At 39.1% G+C, this 20,867-nt stretch overlaps 1 protein-coding gene across 4 annotated transcripts in view; it reads left to right on the top strand.

The window, feature by feature from the left end:
• The window catches only part of lrfn5a (leucine rich repeat and fibronectin type III domain containing 5a), a 122,644-nt gene that overhangs the window by 58,865 nt on the left and 42,912 nt on the right, over window positions 1-20,867 (top strand). For 3 of the 4 annotated variants that reach the window (XM_040042805.1, XM_040042807.1, XM_040042808.1), the window contains 2 exons: window positions 7,696-7,812; window positions 12,725-12,848. The gene's annotated coding sequence lies outside the window, so the exon portion shown is untranslated. The remainder of the gene's footprint in view (window positions 1-7,695; window positions 7,813-12,724; window positions 12,849-20,867) is intronic. The other variant, XM_040042806.1, reaches the window with a different exon arrangement.

Below are 20,867 nucleotides of genomic sequence, written 5' to 3'. Positions count from 1 at the left end.
ACGGACTCTTTGAAAAGCAACCTGCATTAACCACGCAGTCTTAACTTTTCATAATGACACCTTAACGACAAAACCTTTGACCAACATGTTCTGTTCAGTGCAGAAAAAAAGGTATGCAAAGTAAAAACACCAAAATGGAGTCCCGACTTACACACTTCAAATTCCAGTTTTCTTAACAAAAAGATGTAGCAGCATTTTGCTGTGCTCTGAGGACGCTGAAAAGCACTATAACCAGGAAGGTGGCCTTTTGCAGCGTGTCTTTTTTGCTGCAGGTGTTAGTGTGAAAAGAGCTTAAGTGGAGATAAGTCACTAGCAATGGGATTTTCTAGGAAACCCTGCTTGCATTCAGAGCAACTTTTTTGCACGCGTGTGTGTGTGTGTGTGTATTGGTGCTGAATGTGCATCTGTGTAGGAGTGATGCTGAAGGTGTAAAAAGAGTGCCCACTTTCTTTGTCCTGCTTCTGTTCTTTCATTATCAGCCTGTAAGTTTGTCTTTTCATGGAGCCACTGGTGGAATATGAGATATGTGTGCATGTTGTGTTAAACAAACTATAAGCAGATGTGGTCCATATATCATGGGCTGTTCACTCTTATTACACTCTTATTACACTTATTACACTCACTTATTAGATAACATTACTAACTATGTTGTAATTCTTCACCACAACATAATGATGCGCTTTGGTAATACATAGATGGTTTCTCTAATAGTTACTGGAGCAAACTTCTGATGACATTCATTATCATCTACACACATAGTTAATGCACTGCTTTACAGTACCTAGATGAGGTTTCTATCCCTACTCAACAGCAATGGTTAATTTCCAGTTACAGTAACATGCTCAAGTTTAAGCTCATCAGTGATGTCACTTCCAGCCATCTTAAAGTGGCAGGTGGCACCCAACCTGAGCAGTGTTTGGATCCTTATTCACAGCACTGTCTGGCCAGATCACACCCTCTCTCTTCAAGGCTTCCAGTTGATTTCTCACTTCTATATCAGAGCCAAGAGGTTCCACCCAGGTCACTCCCAGCCATGGGTTCACTGCAGTAGTTGTCAACACACTGTTACGGCCCTGTGTGTCTTTTAAAGAGCTTTCTGCCTTGTTGATTGCAATGCTGGTGGCCCACCTCTGCTCTGTTATTACTTTTGTTCACGGTCTTGGCAAATTTGAAATTGCCCATGGTGGTGTGGCGGTGCACTGGTTACAAATTACCCCTCACAACAAAAAAAGGCTCCAGTTTTGACCCTGTTGAGAACTGTGTCGAAAGTTGTGTGTGCAAACTAAAAGGTTCTTGACATTTCTTTGTAGGGCCCAAGACAGACTGGTGCCTGTCTGTGGTTTAAAAATAATGGATGGGGGGATAGTGTGCGCAATTTCTGTTATGTATCAAAATGTGTCTTTTATGATTTTTTCTTTCCTCCTTTTCCACATTATTTTTTTCAGTACCTTATACATTGTGTTTTGCTAGATATAATTGATGGATGCATTTGCAACTGTAACAGCTAGTGAAATGGCATAACTCTCATACCATTAGGGAAAGGTGGCATAACATGCATTGAAAAGAATTAGTTTTAAATGTTGACACAAACAGTGAAATCCAAACACAGTCTTGATCTTACTTAGCTGAAAACACTTATTTCCACCATGACAGAACAGCGGAGGGTAGACCATCATCCCTCAGTACACGCTGCTGTACTAAGGGATGATGGGTAGGACAAGGGACTTGGGTGGGCAGAGATGGATGGATATACAGATCGACAGAGAGAGGCAGAGTTACAGAGGGCGGAGTGGATAGCAGTCACTGAGATGAAGGGATGAGGTGGTAAAGAATGACAGGTGCAAGGATGAAAGATTGCCCAGCTGGAAGCACCACACCCCACCCCCAACCCCCTCACAAAACACACCTCCCCACACATGCACAAGATCCTCTCATGTTGGGTCCACGATTTTACACTGAGCTGTGGTTTTGTTTTCGAGTGGTGTTCTGAATATTCATCAGATTTCAAATTTAGCAGTGAAAAAGAAAACCAGAAACTTAAGTGAAGCCACACCCCATTTTAAGAGGCCCAGAGCTACAGAAATTATACAGACATTTACTGCTGCACTCAGTTACTGCACATATAAAAACACAGATGCGGGACCTGCTGGCTTCACAGGCTTCACATAACGAATACACAACACATAACAAATTACAATAGATGGGCGCACATATGCTCATTGTTGCCAAAAGCAAAAACACAATGAAATGGTTGACATTTGTAACAACAGCCATACATTCACAGATCTTTGTCAACAGTCACATTGTCCATATTACGCAATTTAATATTGTTTATTTTCCTAATGGTAGTAGTACAGCTGGGATAGCTTACAGCCCAATCACAACCCTGAGTTGGATAAATGGATGGATGATAGTGATATTTGTCTTCTGACATCATAATTAGGACGCCGGATTTTATCAACAACATTAATGTTGAGAAAATATGAAAAATGTTGTTAAATCTCAAAGTTCTGTTAGATCTATTTACTCTTTTGCTTTGTGCAAAACATGATTAATATGATTGTTCGGGGGTGACCATAGTGGTTGAATGTGTTGATATAAAGAAGCCATTGCAGTCTGGGCAGATATTAGAGATATTATCATCAGTACAGGTCAAGTCCAAAACAGCTACCTGTTTTTAAAACCCAGAGTTATTCTCTGAGAATATGCAAATCTTAATTGCTCACTGGCTTCATTTGAACTTGGAGACAGACATGAAACACACAAAAGCAGCAATGAAGACAAACAATTCCCAATTGTGGCTGAGTGCTTGTTCTACAGGCGTGTGGTTTATTTGCACGGTTTCACAGCTGGTGAAAGTAGCATCACAGTAGTGAGACATGCTGCACATACGCTTGCTTGCTAAAATACACTCATCGTTGCTGAGTTGTGTAACCGCAAGTGACTGACCACACCTCAGTTATACAACTGCTCTCTGTAGTACACTACCAGCTTTTACAGTGACTGGATGAGTTAATGCGTATAAATGTGTGGGAGCATCAATACTGCGCTCTATTACTACTGAGTGGGTTGGACTCTAAGATAACACTGCGCTAATTAGACTTACTCATTTTCCAGTTCACAGTATGCACTTGTGCAAAGATAACATGGTGCATTTGTAAGATAAGCTGAGTCAGGATGGTCTTTATAGTCTCCTAGGGGGCATGGGGGTGTGCAGCAACAAAGAATACAGATGTAAATTGGAGAATAAAAGAAGAAAGGAAAGCATATAAATGCACGCAAAGAAACAACAAACAAAAAGCATCTGTATTGTAATAATAAAACAAGAGTTTCCAGGGCAAGAATAGTAAGAAGTACTGATATCCCTGAACTCTGAACACAGCAGCTGCACTTCGATGGTTTTATTTGTGTATTACTGTCTATCTATCTAGATCTATTTACATTTAGTATTTTCTTGCCAAAGTAAACAGCAGCAGGCACACCAGATTCATTTCTGTTAAAATATCAGGTTTATGCGATGTGTTGATCATTGTTTGTTTGTTTGTTTTTTCTTTTACTTAAATTCAATCCTTTACTATGTTTTAACTAAAACCCAAACCAATGAGAGCACATTTTATTAAAAGAAGGGTTACATTTTTACTTTCCTTTTTTCCAGGACAAAAAAAGCCAAAAACAAAGTCCAACAACTTGTTTGTGCATCTGTTCCATTGGTGCGTTAAGTATCACAGCAGCACAGATCAGAAGTGCTGTCTGGCTTCTTTATATTTATCTCATCTAGGAACATTGGTTACCCTTGGTATTTATACTGCTGCACTATTTATTTTGGCTGCTGTTTGGTTGGACAGAAAAACAGCACAGGACAACAACAAGAACAGAAAAGAGCACAGCTGCTCTGAAGCTTCTTCTTGTGAATTTAATGTGACTGAGAAATATCAGCATTTTTAGGTCATCCCAGGTGTTTTTACTTTCCAGGCAAATGTTTTCCGATAGAGCTCTGTATTCAAGACGTCTATTTTCAACATACCTTATCCTCTGTTTGCAGCATTTTGCATTTGTTAAAATGTTGACTTGTTTTCTATTTATAATCTTAGTGAATAGAAGGCACAGCCATTAATTCCCTCTATAGAAGACAGCAGAAAGCTTAAGCTCTGAATTTGCAGTGCACTGCTGTGCACAGACAGACAATCACAAACACAGACGTACAGACGCTGTTCTCCTCTTGCCTACTGACCTGTTTCAATAATTCAGAAGAGTGACTTGCTGGCTGGCTGGCAATGGGTTCTATCCATGGACTCAGTCAAGCGTTACACACACACACACAGACTCACGCACACAAGTAAACTTGCATAAACAGGGCTTTATTATGCCTGGCACTTTTGCTTCCACAGTTATACTCACTGGAAGCAAACTTTAAAGATTTGACCACAACCTGTCTGTGCATACAGAAGTCTATCCGACCCAAAACATCTACCACACATCATCCATAATGGGTAAGTGGAGTGTGGAGTTGCAGGTGTAGCTGGAGTTAGTGTTTAAATGACGAAACACATTATTTGAACAAACATTATGCCCGTCTTTATTTATTCTATATACTGATTCAATGATGACAATACAGTGATTGAAACAGTTACCAATAATAAGATCGGGGTATTTACAGTTAATTCCTTTGAGCCGACAGCTCAGGCTACAGAGTGCTCTAAATGCTCAGTCTTTATTTTTTCTACTTGTAGGTTTGTATGATGTCAGTGAGCAAAGAAATCCAGCTGTTCAAACCTTTTGTTTGCAACAATCAGCTGCTTGAAGGCAGGCTAGGAAAGGAACTAAAACTTCTTTAAGATAGTGGATGAACTGAGGGGCTGCACCAAGGACCGACGTAAAGGACAAAAGAAGAATTTTGAACCGTGAATCATGCAAAGCTACTCTAGTAGAAAGGGAGTTGGAAAAATAACATCATCGGTCCCATTTCAGAACATAACAGGAAATAATATTGTTTAACGAACAAGATCCAATTATGAGAGTCGTGCTGGTAACTAAAAGATGTACGTCTGAATCAAGTAAACTAATATGCAAATGAATACTTAAAGCTGTGCAGTTGTCAACTATGAAACCATAAAGACGTTTTCTAACATTTTTTCCACTGTGAATGACATCATGACATCATATTGCAGTGATTTGCTGGTACACACCTCCTGGCTTTGACTACAAGAAATCTTTCATGTCTGTGGTATCTCACTATGCTGCCCATACTGTGAACTCTAAAATACAGAATAAACAAACTAACTCCGAAGACATCCTGTGGCTGTTCAGCCTAGTTATGGCATTTCCTGGTTTGGAGTTACATAAGATATTGAATAATAAAAAAGCAAATATTTTTAGGATCCCTTTTTCTCTTGACAAATTGGAATTCTTCTTTTCACCTTGGGATCATTCAAAGCTTTTAACATCATGGGGAACCCATGTTGAACAAAGTTGCTATGGCACTTCACCCTGGGTATCCAGGCCTCATTAAAGATAAATGCACCCATGCAAACTCCAGACTAAGGTGGAGTTAATGTAGTCTCACCAGGATGCAGGCTCAATGAGCTGGACTGGTTGTCTTGTCAAGCTTGGAATCTAAAGTAAATGTATTGATTCACAGTTTGTATAATGCTGTTCACTGGAATTTTTAAAGGTGAGTGAGAGAATTTTGAAGTTAGTCGTAACTGCATATCAAACTATCCTTTTGAAGGAACCTTTTTTTGTTTGTTTGTTTGGTTTTTTGGGGTTTTTTTTTTGCAGAATTTGGTACCGATCACTATTTACACTTTTAATTTTAAACTGCACCCATTTGAAACTGTAAATGAAATCTTAATAACAGGTTTATAGTCATGACTAGGGTTAAATTATTCTCTGTTAAATTGGCTGGGGACTGGGACGGTCAGCAAGGAAAGGGTTAAAGTAAGGTGAGAAAGTCCTGACTCCATAGATGACTTTTATTTGTCTGTTTGTGTCTGTAAGTAGCTGCGCTAATAAGTTTAGTATGAAGTTACATAAGAGCCTTGGACGAGATTCTGCTGCACAAGCAAATTAATTGGAACACTTTCCACTCTGTATTCGTAGTTGTGCCTCCCTCTGGGTCATTTTCAGGGTAGCAGAATTCAGAAGTTGATTAATAAATGAATATTTCGGGGAGGAAACAGACAATGAGTAACACACTGAATCAATCATTCAGTAATTTGTTTTATTCAGCAACAAAACATACAGTATAAAAAAAGGATCAGAGATAGATGATACTGTGTGCTTACTAAAACATGCGTTTTTTTCCTTCCCCATGAGCCCAATAGATAGGGCTCATTGCCTTGCATGCATTGGAGGGTGCGATTGTGCATGTTAACACAAGTCAATCACTTTTGCTGCCAGTGGCAGATTTGCTGACAAAGAGACTTTATCTCTCTACAGAAGTTTCCTTTTCCTTTCCAAGGTCATCTTAAGAACTGTGAATAAAAAAATATATATCTGTCTTCGGTGTATCTGTACAGTAAACATTTATGTCAATGAGACAACAATGATAAATAAATAAATTGTGTTGAAACCTGTGATAGCAATCCAATGGGTTGATTTGAGAAAGGTAGATAAAATGAAGTACATGTGTTTGCGCTTGTGGCAGATTTGTGTGTGAGTGTGTTTGTGTGTGTGTGAGAGAGATCCTGCTGATACAGACTGATACACACTTTTGATGTGAGAGCAATCTCTCTCCATCAGTCTCTGTCTTCGCCTATCCTTCATCTTTTCTCTTTCACATACCTTTTGCCCCCCTTTTTTTAAAACCTCCATCCCTGCTTCATCACTCTGTCTCTTGGCACAGCCTGCACCCCTCCCCCAACACACACACACACACACACACACACACACACACACACACACACACACACACACACACACACACTTGTGCCTTCGTTTTCTTAGCCCTGTCCTACACCCCTCCCTTCCACCTTCTTCCACCTTACTCTTTGCCCTCATTCTTTCCTGCTTGCCTCACTTTCATCCCTTCATCCTTCCATCCTTCCCTCCTTCCCTCCATCCTGCTGGCTCAGCTGGTATACAGGCAGCCTTTGTTTCAGCTGTGTCCTCTGTCCTTTGAAGGAGGAAAGCTGAAAAGCAAGAGCCACAGAGGGAGGGGGAGGATAGAGGAAAGGAGTGAAGCAAGGGGCAAAAAAGGAAAAAAATCCATATGGAAAAGCAGGATAAAAGACAGAGGAGAGGAATTTAAAGAGAAACTGGGAGGGGATAAAGCAAGCAAGGAAGGAAGGGAGAGAGAGAGAGAGAGATATCTCTGGATCAATGGTCTGGGTTGTTCAAGTCATTGATATCCAGTCACAGCAGCGTATGAGAGCACATTTCCTGTGTGGTAGGATCAGTCTATGCGACACGGGCACTCACCTTAGCACACTTCCTCCTGGTTCAGTGGTGCACAATTGCAGCTCTTTAGTTCTCAGTTAAAGGCCAGCCAAGCAATTTATATAAAATTAGACTGTTTTGGAAGCCAATCATTGGTGTGGAACTCTGTACGCCACAGCTACACTGTAGGCCAAAACACTTAAAAAAGCCACTAAAGATCTTAAAGGCAAAATATGGCATGGAAACCCTCAATTCTATTTATATTCATTATTTTTCAAGTCCAGTAATGATGTCTTTTTTTTTTTTTTACCTCTATAGTGAGAAAAACCCAGGAGAAAATTTTGGACCTGTACCTTCATCCATGATGCTGTAGCTGTAGTAGCCGTGGTAACATGTGAATCCTGCGGCGTGTCATCAGCATTTACATCTCTAAAGGTAAGAAGTATTTTTGTAAAATACATTTTATGTTTTTTCTTGCCATGAGCTTGAAATTGCTGCCATCCTCATATAAACTAAAAGGCCAGTAATTTGGCCTATCATAAAGCCCGAACAAAAAGAAACAGTTGTCTTGCCAAAATTTTATCAGACGTACAGGAACAGTTTTATAGGAACAGTTCTAGATTGATAGCCATTATATAACCACAATTAGTTGATTTAAAAAATATGTCCTTTGTATGGTTAATATATCCTGTTGGACACATTCTAATGGTATAAATATTTCACGTGTCAGCAAAAAGTAAAATTCCCCAAAAAATGAATTTTAGAATGGGAACAAAAATCCTCTTAGTTTTGTTTGCTACAACCAGTAGTGGTTTTTGATACGGGCGACATGGGCGGTATCGTGGTGGGGGGCGGCATCACGGGCATCGGCAGAAAAAAACAATTGCTCGTACTCATGCTGCCCCGATATCAGCCAGCGCATATTGGGAATGGTACAGGCACCGATCGGTTTTCTATCGCCCATTTGCTGAGAGTAAGGGCGCCCTCTGTTTGCGAGGTGCGCCTGCTGCTTGGGAGGAGAGGGCGGGGCGGCGGGGGATTCACTGGCTGGAGCAGCATCTAATAACCAACTCTCAAAATAAAAGAAAATAAAAACGAACCAACAAAAACGAAAACACCAGACATCATGATACAGACTTATCATTTGCACTGATGTTTTTATCGAAATTCTATACGCGAAAAGTGAGCGCGAGAGCCCTTGGTGCGCTGCTTGCTGCTGAAGTCAAAGTAAACTTTACTGTCATCTCTGCTACATACAGTCCAGTATATAGAGAGACGAGACGACGAGGCTCCAGTTACAGCAGTGCAAGTAAACAAACAATAAACATAAGAAGAGTAAGAAAATAAATATACACTTTAGGATCAATAACAATTTAAAATTTATAATTTACAGTTTGGTGATTTAAAGTCTCACACACAACCTGTTGAATGTGGAGAGGGCCGTCTGCTTCCAAATAGAGCACATTTCATTCATAATGATGTAAATCCAAGCCCATCATGTATTCATGATTTGAATCCTGGGTTGTGTGAAATCCCAGAAATACACCCTAGACAAAGTGAATCTGTGAACTAAGGTGTAGGTCTATGTTATGTTGTGGTGATCCTCGGGTTGGGGGATTTGTGTTCATACTGGAGTGCAAAATTAAAACCAATGGAAGATGGACAAGAAAAGTTCAAAACCATCAGGTGCTCAGTTTAGAAAAAAGAGAAAAGAAGAGGAGGAGAAACGAGCAAAAGATACAGGTAAGCAGGTGTGTCATTGGATAATGGCAGGTCATCCTGAAACAGTCAGAATCAGAATACTTTATTAATCCCTAAGGAAATTATGTGCATTACAGTTGCTCCAAGAAGAAATGGTAAAAATAGTAACAGTAACAGACTAAACTCCAAACAATACAGTATGTTACAGATTTTACACATTTAAATAGCACGAATATATGCAGATCACTCAATTATAAATATCAAGGATTAACTGAGGTGATTATAAATAAATATCAAGAAAATTGACGAGAATACTCCAGAGTAGAAAAGAGCATGTGTAAAAAGGGTGTAACTATTGTGTTAGATGGAGTAGTTGTACAAGGAGATGGTTTCCTGTGTCGGTCAGTGGTGCTTTTTGGTAATCTCAGTCACTGAACGTGCTTCTGTACAGAGAGAAGGAGTGTTTGCCCAGGGCGCCAAACAGGCTAGGACCGCCACTGGCTACAACAGAGGCTTAGTGGGAGGCAGGCCAGTCTCATTTCCGTTAGCAGACACCAGGCTTTGAGTTACAATAGGAAAGAAAAGCTGGTGAGATCTGGGTCAACCACCATGTTTTGGTGGGTCACTTGGATGCCAGGTTAGCTCAGTTTGATAGTCAACGCTACAAGAAGTACGGGGGCCAAGGTACCTTTGTCCCAACAGTCCCCATTTGTCATATCAACACATTTGAAGCATTCGCTACCTTATTTCAGGTTATTTTGTCCTCATTGAGAAGAGATTACCAGCCATCACAACCAGTATGTACAGAGTGTGGTGGCTAAGCTCGTTAAGCTCCTGTTTATAAAAACAAGATCAGGCATTTGACTTGTGGGCACAGCGTATTATACAGTGACCATCTACACACTTTTTTAATGAATCCGATGCCCTTGCTTGTATTTGAAATGTAGATTCAGTGAAAAGCAGCTAAGCCTTTTGGCATTTTTGTGGTGAATATCAGGAAGGTGTTATCTCATTGCCTTTGAGTTTGCCTTGGGGATGAGTTTGGCCCTGCAGTGGAAACAAGTAAAAACAATGCTATACTACAGAAATTAGTAGCCCCACTGGACTTAATAAGTTGCATGATTGTTCTTCTTTTTAATTAATAAGTCCTCACTTATTTTATTTCCATCTGTTTTCTTCTTTCGGTCCTTATCTCTTATCTCCGTCATAATGTTTTCAGGCTGAGGTGTAGTAGCTTCATCTTCATATTAGGTTTTTTATGTCAGAAATCCACCTCCAACCTCCTTAACATCAGAGACTTTGTTGTTGATTCCCTCTCCCCATTGCCCTCGCTCTCTCTATGGCTCACTTTCCCCTGGCCTGCTTTTCCTTTCCTCTCTTCAGCTAGTTGTTAGATCTACACTTATAACCTCAATGTGTCCCTCTAGGGCGTGGCTGACTGCTGAACTCAGCTGTACAGGAGGCAGGAAAAATTACAGTGAGGAGACAAAACAAAAGGGTGACGTGGAGTTTGGGGTTATGAGTTTGTAGTCTCATTGGATTTGAGACAGTACATTGATTGTTGACTAATCTTTAAAGGAAATTTTATTTAAATGTCCCAAAAAATAACACTACATAGATAATTGTGAAATTAAGCACGTAATTCAACGATGAGGTACCTGCAGCCTTAATGGTGTCCCCATGTGTATGCTGTGGTGTAGCTATTTTCACAGGTTAACTACCACTCTTAGAGTAAACTGTAAAATTAATGAATCAGTAATTTCATATTGTGACGCAAGAATTAACTGCATTGCTCTAAACATTAATTATAATAATTCTATAAGCTTGGCATTTTATTGAAATATATGATAATTTTGTTTATTCCGGTGTAGCCAGGAGGTATTTAAAAGTGCTGTAGTTTCCAGTAATGCAGGTACTACAGTGCCAATCATGGTATTACCCTTTGTGATCACCTGCAAATTTGACAGAACCTGGACAGACTGAACGTACAAGCTTAACATACGCACCTAAAAATATGAATTTGACTTCATAACAACAACGAATTTGGTTCTTGCACATGGATCATTCACACACGCACACTTACTGGTGCAGATTTCTGCAGAAGGATCTGTCTTGGAAACAATGTTGATTATAATATCAGGGAAACTTGTTATTAGGTTTAGATGAAAATGACTTTTTCACATAGCAGCAAGGATCGTTTGGATGCCCCCCACCCCTTAATAAATGAAATCATCATTTAAAAAATGCATTTTGTATTTAACCATGTTATCTTTGTCTGATATTAAAATTCGTGTGATGATCTGAAGCATTTAAGTATTAAAAATATGCAAAGAATAGCACAGCAAAAAGGGGTCGAATAGCTTTTTAGAGCCCTGTACGTTCAGCTATTCACAACAGATCACCACGGCGGGTTCTGTAGCATCACATGTTTGATTTGTCAAATTTTGATGCTAAATGCCCTACCTATCATATTCCTCAAGGGATTTGTGTCTCCTCCCAGGAGGAGGACTGAAACCAGGAATCAGTCAAACCATCTTTTTTCTTTATAGGCAAATGTGAAATCCACTGCACTATAGAGCCACTCCTATACAGAAATAAAGAACATTACAGTACTTTCACCAGCTTATGCGTTTCGTTTCACCCGACTTGTCTTCTTCCTCAGCTTGTGTCAGTCGTTAACTCCTGTGAATGTGCAGATAAACCAAGAGAAGAAATTGTGGTGATTTTATGTATTTATTTATTGACCATTTTTTTTCTCGGGGCTTTAGGGGGAAAAGAGTGAGAGAGGTGCATAGAACTAGTATGAGATGAGAGATCAAACAGCAGCCTGTGTTTGTTTTATCTTCTTAATGAACAAAGTGCGACACGTTCCAGTTCTTTAGAGTTCACTCAGAGGCCTGTATGCCAGCTGGGGAATTCAACCTGCAACCGTGCAGACTCTTGTGAGCGACTTGAACGAATGCTTTCCTTAGAGATGGATCACCCTTGTGTGTGTGTGTGTGTGTGTGTGTGTGTGTGTGTGTATCTATTTGCACTGAAGCCCTCGACTTCTTAGCAAAACAGATCAAAGTCAAAGTCGAGTCTGCCTGTCCCCTGCTCACTTTGATGAATGGAGACCTGGCTTGATGGAGGGATGGGGAGGAAGGAGGAATAAAATGGGGAATGAATATATGACTGAAGTATAAGAAGCTCTGAATGAAGTGACAGGTTGGAAGGATAGATGGGTTTCACCTTTCCATCACCTTCTTCAATGATGTTCCTGTAGGGTAAACTTTTAGTCACATGTTCTCGTCCCCCCCCTCAGTTGTTTTTTCTGTAATGGACATCTTTCTGCTCTCTTTATGTGATGCTTTTACTTTTTTCTTTTGCGTTTTTCCTTCTCTCATTTGACATTTCAAGTCTTCATCACATGTTTTTTTTTCCCCTCACTTTCTTTTTGTGTAATCATACTGAATTCCTACTGTTAACCTCCTCCTTACCTTTCTGTGTGATGGCCTTTTAGCATATGTGTCTTCTCTCTACTAGAGAGTTGAAGGACTGCCCTTATCCCAGGGGGACATTTGGCAGCCGAGAACAGCTGAGGGCCAGGCATAGTCTGGGTCACCCAACTAACCTATTCCTTCCTTCCTTGCCTCTGGTCCTGTAGGATAATAGGTGTGAGGAGGAAAAGGGAGAGGACAGGGAGAAGAGATAAAAGAGGAAAAAAACAACAGGAGGAGTATAATTCATACATGAGAGGAGACGCAGGTACATAGGACGCACACTCTAAGGTAATTAATCATGTTTACAAATCCCTGTTTCTCTCTCTTTGTTTTGCGTGCAGCTGTTAGTCATGCTGAATACTTCCAAACTGGTTTCTGTGTAATTTTCTTTTAAATGAACGAAAAAAGAGATTGCAAGAACATTTCCTGCATAAGATAAATGCAAATTATAAACTGTGAATAGATGTAACATAGTATGAGATTTTATGTATGTGTTTAAAATAAGGATCTGATCAAGGTTGGATTAAAACAGTTTAATTTTTTACTCGGTTGACCTGTTCATCCACCATCCTGTTACTGCAAACAACCAGACTACCAATTCTGCCAGCTAGTCAAATGGCAGATCAGTAAATTGCCACTCGGACCCCTGATAAGCTTTCTGGCAAGCGACTGAAGAGACAACCAGTGAGAGTGAAGTATACGTTTGACATATGACCTGCTAGTAAACACTTTAGAGGGTTGCCCAGGTGACCCGAGCAAGGCATGTCCACAGCGACCAGCAGGCAGCTTCATGACAAACAAATCCTTTTCACTGTGTATGCAGCTTTACAACTGAAAAGATTTATCTTCCCAATACATCGTAAAGCAGTAAAGGCTTGTGAATATGTCCATTTATAGCCAACCAAGGGAATGATTTATTGAAAGTACACAAGCAAATCGAAAACAAAATCAAAGAAATCTCAGCTGTGACACATGTTAAAGTGTGTACTTTGTTCTAAATGAATCAGTTATCAAAAGAAAAAGGCTATCTCTATATTAAAAAAAACAAAAAAATAAATCATATGGGTGTAATGAAGAACTGGAACAGGCACTTACTGTTAGACTATGTGCAATAAGATGACTTTAATCACCTTAAAGCTTCTTTATGGACGATGGAAGGTGAAACCTGGATGTTAGAGAGTTTATTTTTTGAAGCGTAAAGAAGATAAAGCTGCCACGACAGGTGCCAGCAGTCACGCTGCCTATATTGTTCACTGAGTTAATTTGGGAGTGATTTCTGGATGTTTAAAAGTGGAACATGTTTGTTTGGCTGCATACCGAAGATTAAAGGATGTATATCAAACAGAAAAAGCTTCTCATTTCCTCTTTGTATCTGCTTTATTAAGGCCATTTCTTTTTGTTTATGAGATTTAGAAATGCCGTTCGTCACAAAGAATGCCTGTCAGGATTTGTTATCTTTCGTACAGGAAGTGAATTCCTGTCTCTATTGCTACCTCGTCACATCGCACACGGTCGTATTATTTCTGACTTCTTTTCTAAAAGTCTCTGTCTCTCTGTTGTTCTTGTTCACCGTAGGCAGAAGCAGGAAATGGAATATGTGAAACTAGACGTGAGGGTAGCCATACTTATGTATTTTAAACGGGAAGCCCACAGGCTGGCTAGAAACCAATGATGGATGACAACGATGGACAGAGACAGTGAGGTTAGGGACAGACACTGGTCCTCATCCTGGTTTCCTTCATGACAAAGTAAAAATAACTATAAAATAAAAATGTATAAGTTAATCTCAGAGATGGGCAGTAATGCGTTAGACGTAACGTCTGTAGTCCGATTACTTTTTATCAAGTAATGAGTAAAGTAACGGATTACTATTGCAAAAAAGTAAATAGATTACTGTTGCTTTCCCATAAGCACGGTGCATTACTAAACCATGATTTTGTTTGTAAAAGTGCCTCATGACAATGACGTATGATTAACAATGGATAATATGGAGTGCAGGAGAGAGTACGACCATACAGCGTTTAAAACGTGGAAATACTGACCTTAGTAGTAAAAAAGTGACAAAAACATTAGCGTTAGTTTACTCTGTGTGGGAAGAAAACGTCTTTCTACAGTGAAAAATTAAATTTCAAATATGAGCAAGCACCTAGCACGCCCCACAGGAATGTGAAATTCACAGAGAAACCCCCGGATCCCCACATTGACATGACTGCTGCAGCACCGGGCAAACCTCCACCTACCCCACTCCCGCTAAACAGATGAGAAGATATTTAAGAGAGACAGGGCTTAGTGCTGCTGAATCTTTCATTTTATTTATTTTTTGCTGTGTTTTACTTGCATCTATTTGAAAGAGTGAGTGTAAAAACTAAAAATAATTTTATTTTATATGCTGGAATATGCAGAAAATAGGTTTAAATGTTAAACAATTTCCGTCAAGTCAGTAATATCGCATATAATTTAACTTTTGCTTGATGCAATGTGCATAAAATTAATCAGTAAAGTAATGGGATTACCTTCCTGGAGAAGTAATCAGTAATTAGTAACTAATTACTATTTTCAAGTAACTTGACCAACACTGGTTAATCTACACCTTAGAGGTGGTCGACTTACATATCAGACAAACTGAAGACTCTGTTATTGGTGTGTGGGGTTATCCAGCGCCAGCATGGTGGTTAGCAATTTTTCCCTGACAGCAAAAAGGTCTTTAAATCCAAAGTGGGGATTTTCTGTACTTGGTACTACAGTCCAGGACAGAAAACACTGAGAGTTGGGGTAGGCTTCTTTGACCTTGAACTGGATATATTATACTTTAATATATTATATTAATTATATTATAATTAACAGAATTATTAAATAATTAACTGAATCTTTAAACAACAACAACAACAAAAACCTTTGTAAAATGTTGGCCACAGTACTTGATTCTTAGGTTTTAAAACTGCATATTTTTGACTTGACTTTGTGAATTTGTTGGGTGGATATGCTCTCATCACAAGAACAACGTTTAGTGTTGGCTATATTCCCCAGTGTACTTTTAAAATTTGCTGTTTCCTTTCTGCACATCAAACTCCACATTTCTGTTTCACTCAGACGCTCCGTTTACTTTTAAAACCAATGTGTTCAGGCAGACAGCAATCCTACCTTCCCTTGAGCTAAATGTGCCTCTACCAACATATCTGGCTCTGTGTTACAGCTTCGGCCTCTGATGTGTACTCTCTTTTTTTTTCTCCTCTCATATTTCTCCTTCCTGTTCCTGCTTGGTGCATCCTATCTCTTTTCATTGTCTCTAAGTCCCATTCGCTCTCCCTTATTTCTTATTCAGCTGAGCACCCAGAGATTACAAGGTTTCTTTTCTCTTTCTCTCATTGTCTTTCTTTCTATTTCTTTTTCTGTTTATTTCACTATTTCTTTTTGTTAGAAATCTCTTTCTCTGTTTCTGCCTCTTTGTGTAATCCTTCACCTCACTCTCTCTCCAGATGTAGAAATACATTCAAGAACATGCTGAATTCTTCATATAAAGAGTGCTTAGTGCATGATTTTGCGTTGATGAAAGCACGTTCTCTTGTGGAGATTTAAGGATAACGTGGGTGTTTCAGCAGGTCCATTTTTTCCCTGTACTCCACTTAAAGCTGCAACTTACTTTTGCATACTGCATAATGATGTGTTTATCCATTTTTACTCTGGTCTGCATTTTGGTGTGCACTGACAATCCCCAAACTAGTTAAAAAGACATTTCTGTGGTACTGATGTGTGAAAAACAAGCCTGAGTTTGGTATACAATACTCAGGTTTGTATCTGTAACAATATCCAGAGGCTAGCAATCAGAAGATCATCATCACTTATGGATAGCCTAAAATATCTGAGAGGAGACAACACAAACAATAGTTCACCAAAGCTCTTCTCCATACAGCAGCTGGAAAATTTTGGATTTCTTCCCAGACTGTCTAACAACAAACTTTACAAACTTGCTAAAGCAAAATGCACTTAGGTGTTTTGGCTACTTTAACATTGGCTGGAAGTTACCTCTCTCTGTCTTTGCCTGTTTGTATTTCTGTATGGTTCCTTTCTTTTATTGACTGTTCTCTGTCCATGTGAGGTGCGGGAACAGCCTGGAAACCAAAATGAACCATATATTTTTTTTTCCTTTCAAAGCACACAACCTGGAATTTTAAATCTTTTAGAAGCTCTTCAAACTTGATCACACATCAGTGGAGATCTCATGTTACCTTATTTTATTGACCTTCCTTTTTCCAATGACTGGTTGATCACAGTAAGGGTTTCGGGCTATGGCGAAATCATTTTGTATTACTACAAAAATCAGTGAAAAGAAAATGCTGCATTGATTGCTTGCTGCTTTTCTCTGGATACGTAGAGCCCATCTCTGGTCCAGATTAAAAATGTTTGAGTACTCCTTATGATTTTAAACCAGATCTGATGTTTGTATTGCTCATCTAAATGTCAAAGTCCTCTTCCTAAACTCAGTTTGGTGAAGATTTGAGTGAAATCATCAGCTAATGATATTCTTGTTTGAAGCTTGGCTTAGAAAACTAATTATAGACATTGCATTAATTTACAGAATCATTGAATTACAGATTCAGTCTGTTTCACTGTGACCACCTCAGAAAAAGGTGGTGGTATTGGAATTTGCGTACAAAAAAAACAAATGCTGTGCCACTATCTGTTAGTAAAGAATGTAAATTTTCTGCCCTGAAGAAGCCAGCTCACAAGTCTTTCAACCTTAAAAAGGTCCTACCTTTCAAAAACCACTTAAATAAGAAATTCTTCTTACTCGGATGCAACCACAAATGAGATTCCAGCTGTTGTTGGAAAAGATTTACGTACTTTAACTGAAATGGGGAACATTCTCAACTGCATTAATGAACATGTCTGTCTGTCTGTTTGTTAAGTTGTACAAACCCTCTGTGCTTCAGTCCCATTTAACACAACTTAAGTTGATGTTAAATCCAAGTTTATATGTTTCCCAAAGAGTCGTCATCTAAAATTCATAGGTTCAACAGCGCTCAAAGGGCAGAAACAGTCATACTGACAAAGTTCTCTTGGTCAATATGACTGTTTTTGATGTTGCTCTTTTAATGATCTGTTATTCAGGTTTCTTTGGTCTCTTGCCTTTACTGAATATCAGTTGTAATTCGGCCTTTACTTATTATGTTGATTTGTGTTCTGGTTTTTGTGTTTTCTGTAGCCCTCTTGGCCAGTTTTCTCTTGCCTGCTACAACAGATTGTCAAACTGTAAACAGATCGGAGGCAGTGCTACTGGAATTTAAAGGCCAGTTTAGATGCATATAGAAAGTAGCTTTTCAGTTCTGCTTTGGTGAATTATGCGTGAAGTCTCATATTTAATTAGCTTCATGTTATTATATGATTTGTTTTTTTTACTCTGACATTCATCAAACTATGTAGACTTAACTGTCAAGATGTACTTGATAGCTTTTGCTGTCATATGCATGGTTTTACAGCACACACACACACACACACACACACACACACACACACACACACACACACACACACACACACAGTTCCTTCATTAAGAAAGTGTAGGAAGTGTATTTTCTGTTCAGGGAGTTCACAATACATTTCTCTAAAGAATAAAGTCATCTACACCCATACATGTGCAGCAGCAGAGCATCTCCTGTCTAAATTTTCCACATACATCAGCAATTAACAAAGCTATCATGGGGCAGATGGTTGAATAGAACGACAGCCAAAGAATCAAAAGGAATAAGGGATGGGAATGAGCATAAAAACACCTAATTTAACTTTTTATTTTGCTTTGCTGCATTCATTAATCTGTTTATGTAATGATCATCTATTCGGGGTTAAGGGATTTGGGGTTTGCTAAAATGACAGAAAGGCAAAAGGCAGGATGCACACTGGACAAAAACAGCTTTCAGTGTCATAAAAATATGATGCTGTCTTCTGCTGCTGTGCTGATAAAAATGCTGACGATGAGCATTAGTAGTGAACATTTTAGTAGTGTCCATTCACCAGGCTGGAACGCGAACAGCTTAGAGAATAAAGGATGTCGATGTGAGATGCTTCAACTATACGGCCCACTCTCATACTGTTGTATTCTCTACATACTAGCAATACCTTGATGTATTAAATATATGGACAGAAGTGACAGAAAGGATAAAGCATTTCCCGTAGCTTTAGGACACTGATTCAGTACGTCTTTCACACTGTCCAAGGATGTATCTGTCACCACCAATTGGAGACGCATCACTTGCTTCGCTTCACTTTCACTGCTGAATTTCTCTTTGCTTTCCAACCAGCATAAGGCTAACCATAGCTGCCTGGAGGCAACCACCATTGTCCGTAGGGAAGTCCTTGAGCTGAACTCCAGATCTGAGAGGCACAACTTCATTGGGCACATTTGCAATGGATCTGCTTTTACTGTATGGACTTGTAAAACCACAAGGCCTAGGAGAGAGAAACATAATCTGCTTGCTATCATGACCTTCCAGCCCACCACCTCCACACCTCTCTAGCTTGAATGGTGAGAGTGTGTTGCTAAGTGGCATATGCAACTTCTGTGTGAGTATCTACAGCCTTGGAAGTCTTGGAATCGGCCACTAAGCCAATAATCTGCATTTCTGAGAAGTCTCAGAGGTGAAGCATCAGTGTAGAACCACACTGTGGAGCCGCTGAGTGCCACAGCCTCCAAAGACACTATGCTGGACCACAAGCATAAATCCAAGCTCTTCCTTAGGGAGAAGTTAAAAAAATAAAACATGCTGAACCTATGTTTAACCTTCTTTGCTGCACTACATAAATCATCACTGCCTAGCCTTTCAGAACAGTTTTACTGCTTCAAGTATCTTGATTTCTTATTCTCAAGCAAAAGTCAAAAAGAAATGGAGTGATACCAACAGTAATGCAGAGGATCTACTGGACCATTGAGGGAACATTTAGGGGCTCATTTCAACTCTCACTTGCAGTTGCTAGTGACTGAAAGAATCGGATGGGGATCAAACCAAGCCTCCTCCTTTGTGTGGAAGGACTCATACTAAAGGGGAAAGTAAGAAGTTCAGACATTTGGTCAGAGATCAGAAATTTAAGAACATTTAGCCCTCATGTGGCCTGAGAGTGGCTTGAAATCCCTCAAAAGAACCTGTAAAAGGCTGTTTGTGACAGGAACGGCCTAACCGATTTGCTTAGCTTGCCTCGTGTGCATTCGAGCCCAGGATTAGCTACAGATAAAGACTTTCTAGGAAGATTTTCTAAGTTTCAGTTAATGAAAAGAAGGAAGAATGCTTAATATCTGCTTCTAAAATATACATTTGCTGACAAAAGTTAAATTATGACTTCTCAAATGGTATCGCTTACCGTACCTTACATAGCTCATGTCAACCTTATGCTATTGCAACTTAATGATGGATAAGGGTTGCTGTGGGCATATAGATGTATAGGTAATACCTCACCAACTGTCAGTCCAAAATTAATAACCTTAGGCTCTATGAATAAGAGTTGCTTGGGAGAATTTTCAGATATAACAAATCTACTTTTTCTTGCCCAGAATGACATTCAGAAAACCACAGGAAAAACATGATATATATTTTTTGCTTCACCTTAATCAAAGCTGCTAGATGCAGTGAGTAAACACAGATGTTGTTGAATCAGATCTAAACAAATATACTTAGACAAAAAAAACCCCAAAACAACACATGACCAACCTTCTGAAAATGCTTATTTAAACATTTTTTAAAGATTTATTTTTGGTCAATCAACCTGTTTAGCTGTATGTGCCATTGCATATGGCCATATAATTGATCTATATCAATTTATATAAAAGTATAACTACTTGGTAAAGCAACTTATTTTTCTTTTTATTAATTAATATGGGCAAAAGTTAACAAGAGATTGCTTCACAAAATAACAGTAGTAGACAACAAAACAGTTAACTCCAGTAATTATGGGGCTGTCTCTGACATATATTCTAAAAGATGTGAGATTTTTAAGCTTTTTCTTTTTTGCACACACAAACATCATCATCATCTTTCACCTCAGTCACTGAATCATTCTATGACTGTGAGCTGACAAGTAGCTTTTGATGGATAAATTTAGATTAGTCACACTCTCAGATGTTGTGAAGTGTGTATAAATCCTGGTATAAAAATAGGCGTGCATGTATTTTTATGCCACAGCTAATGTAAGCACGCATACGCACAAACACAAGCTGTATTTAGTGTAATTGTTGATTGTTTGTGCATATTTTTATATGTACACACATGAAAACAGACACACTGAGACTCACACATACACCATTGATCTGTATTTAACCTA

This window comes from Simochromis diagramma, unplaced genomic scaffold, assembly GCF_900408965.1.
Source record: "Simochromis diagramma unplaced genomic scaffold, fSimDia1.1 OVJJ01000304.1, whole genome shotgun sequence".
Lineage (NCBI taxonomy): Eukaryota > Metazoa > Chordata > Actinopteri > Cichliformes > Cichlidae > Simochromis > Simochromis diagramma.
Note: the sequence above shows the minus strand (reverse complement) of the source record. Positions and strands in the feature narration are given on the sequence as shown.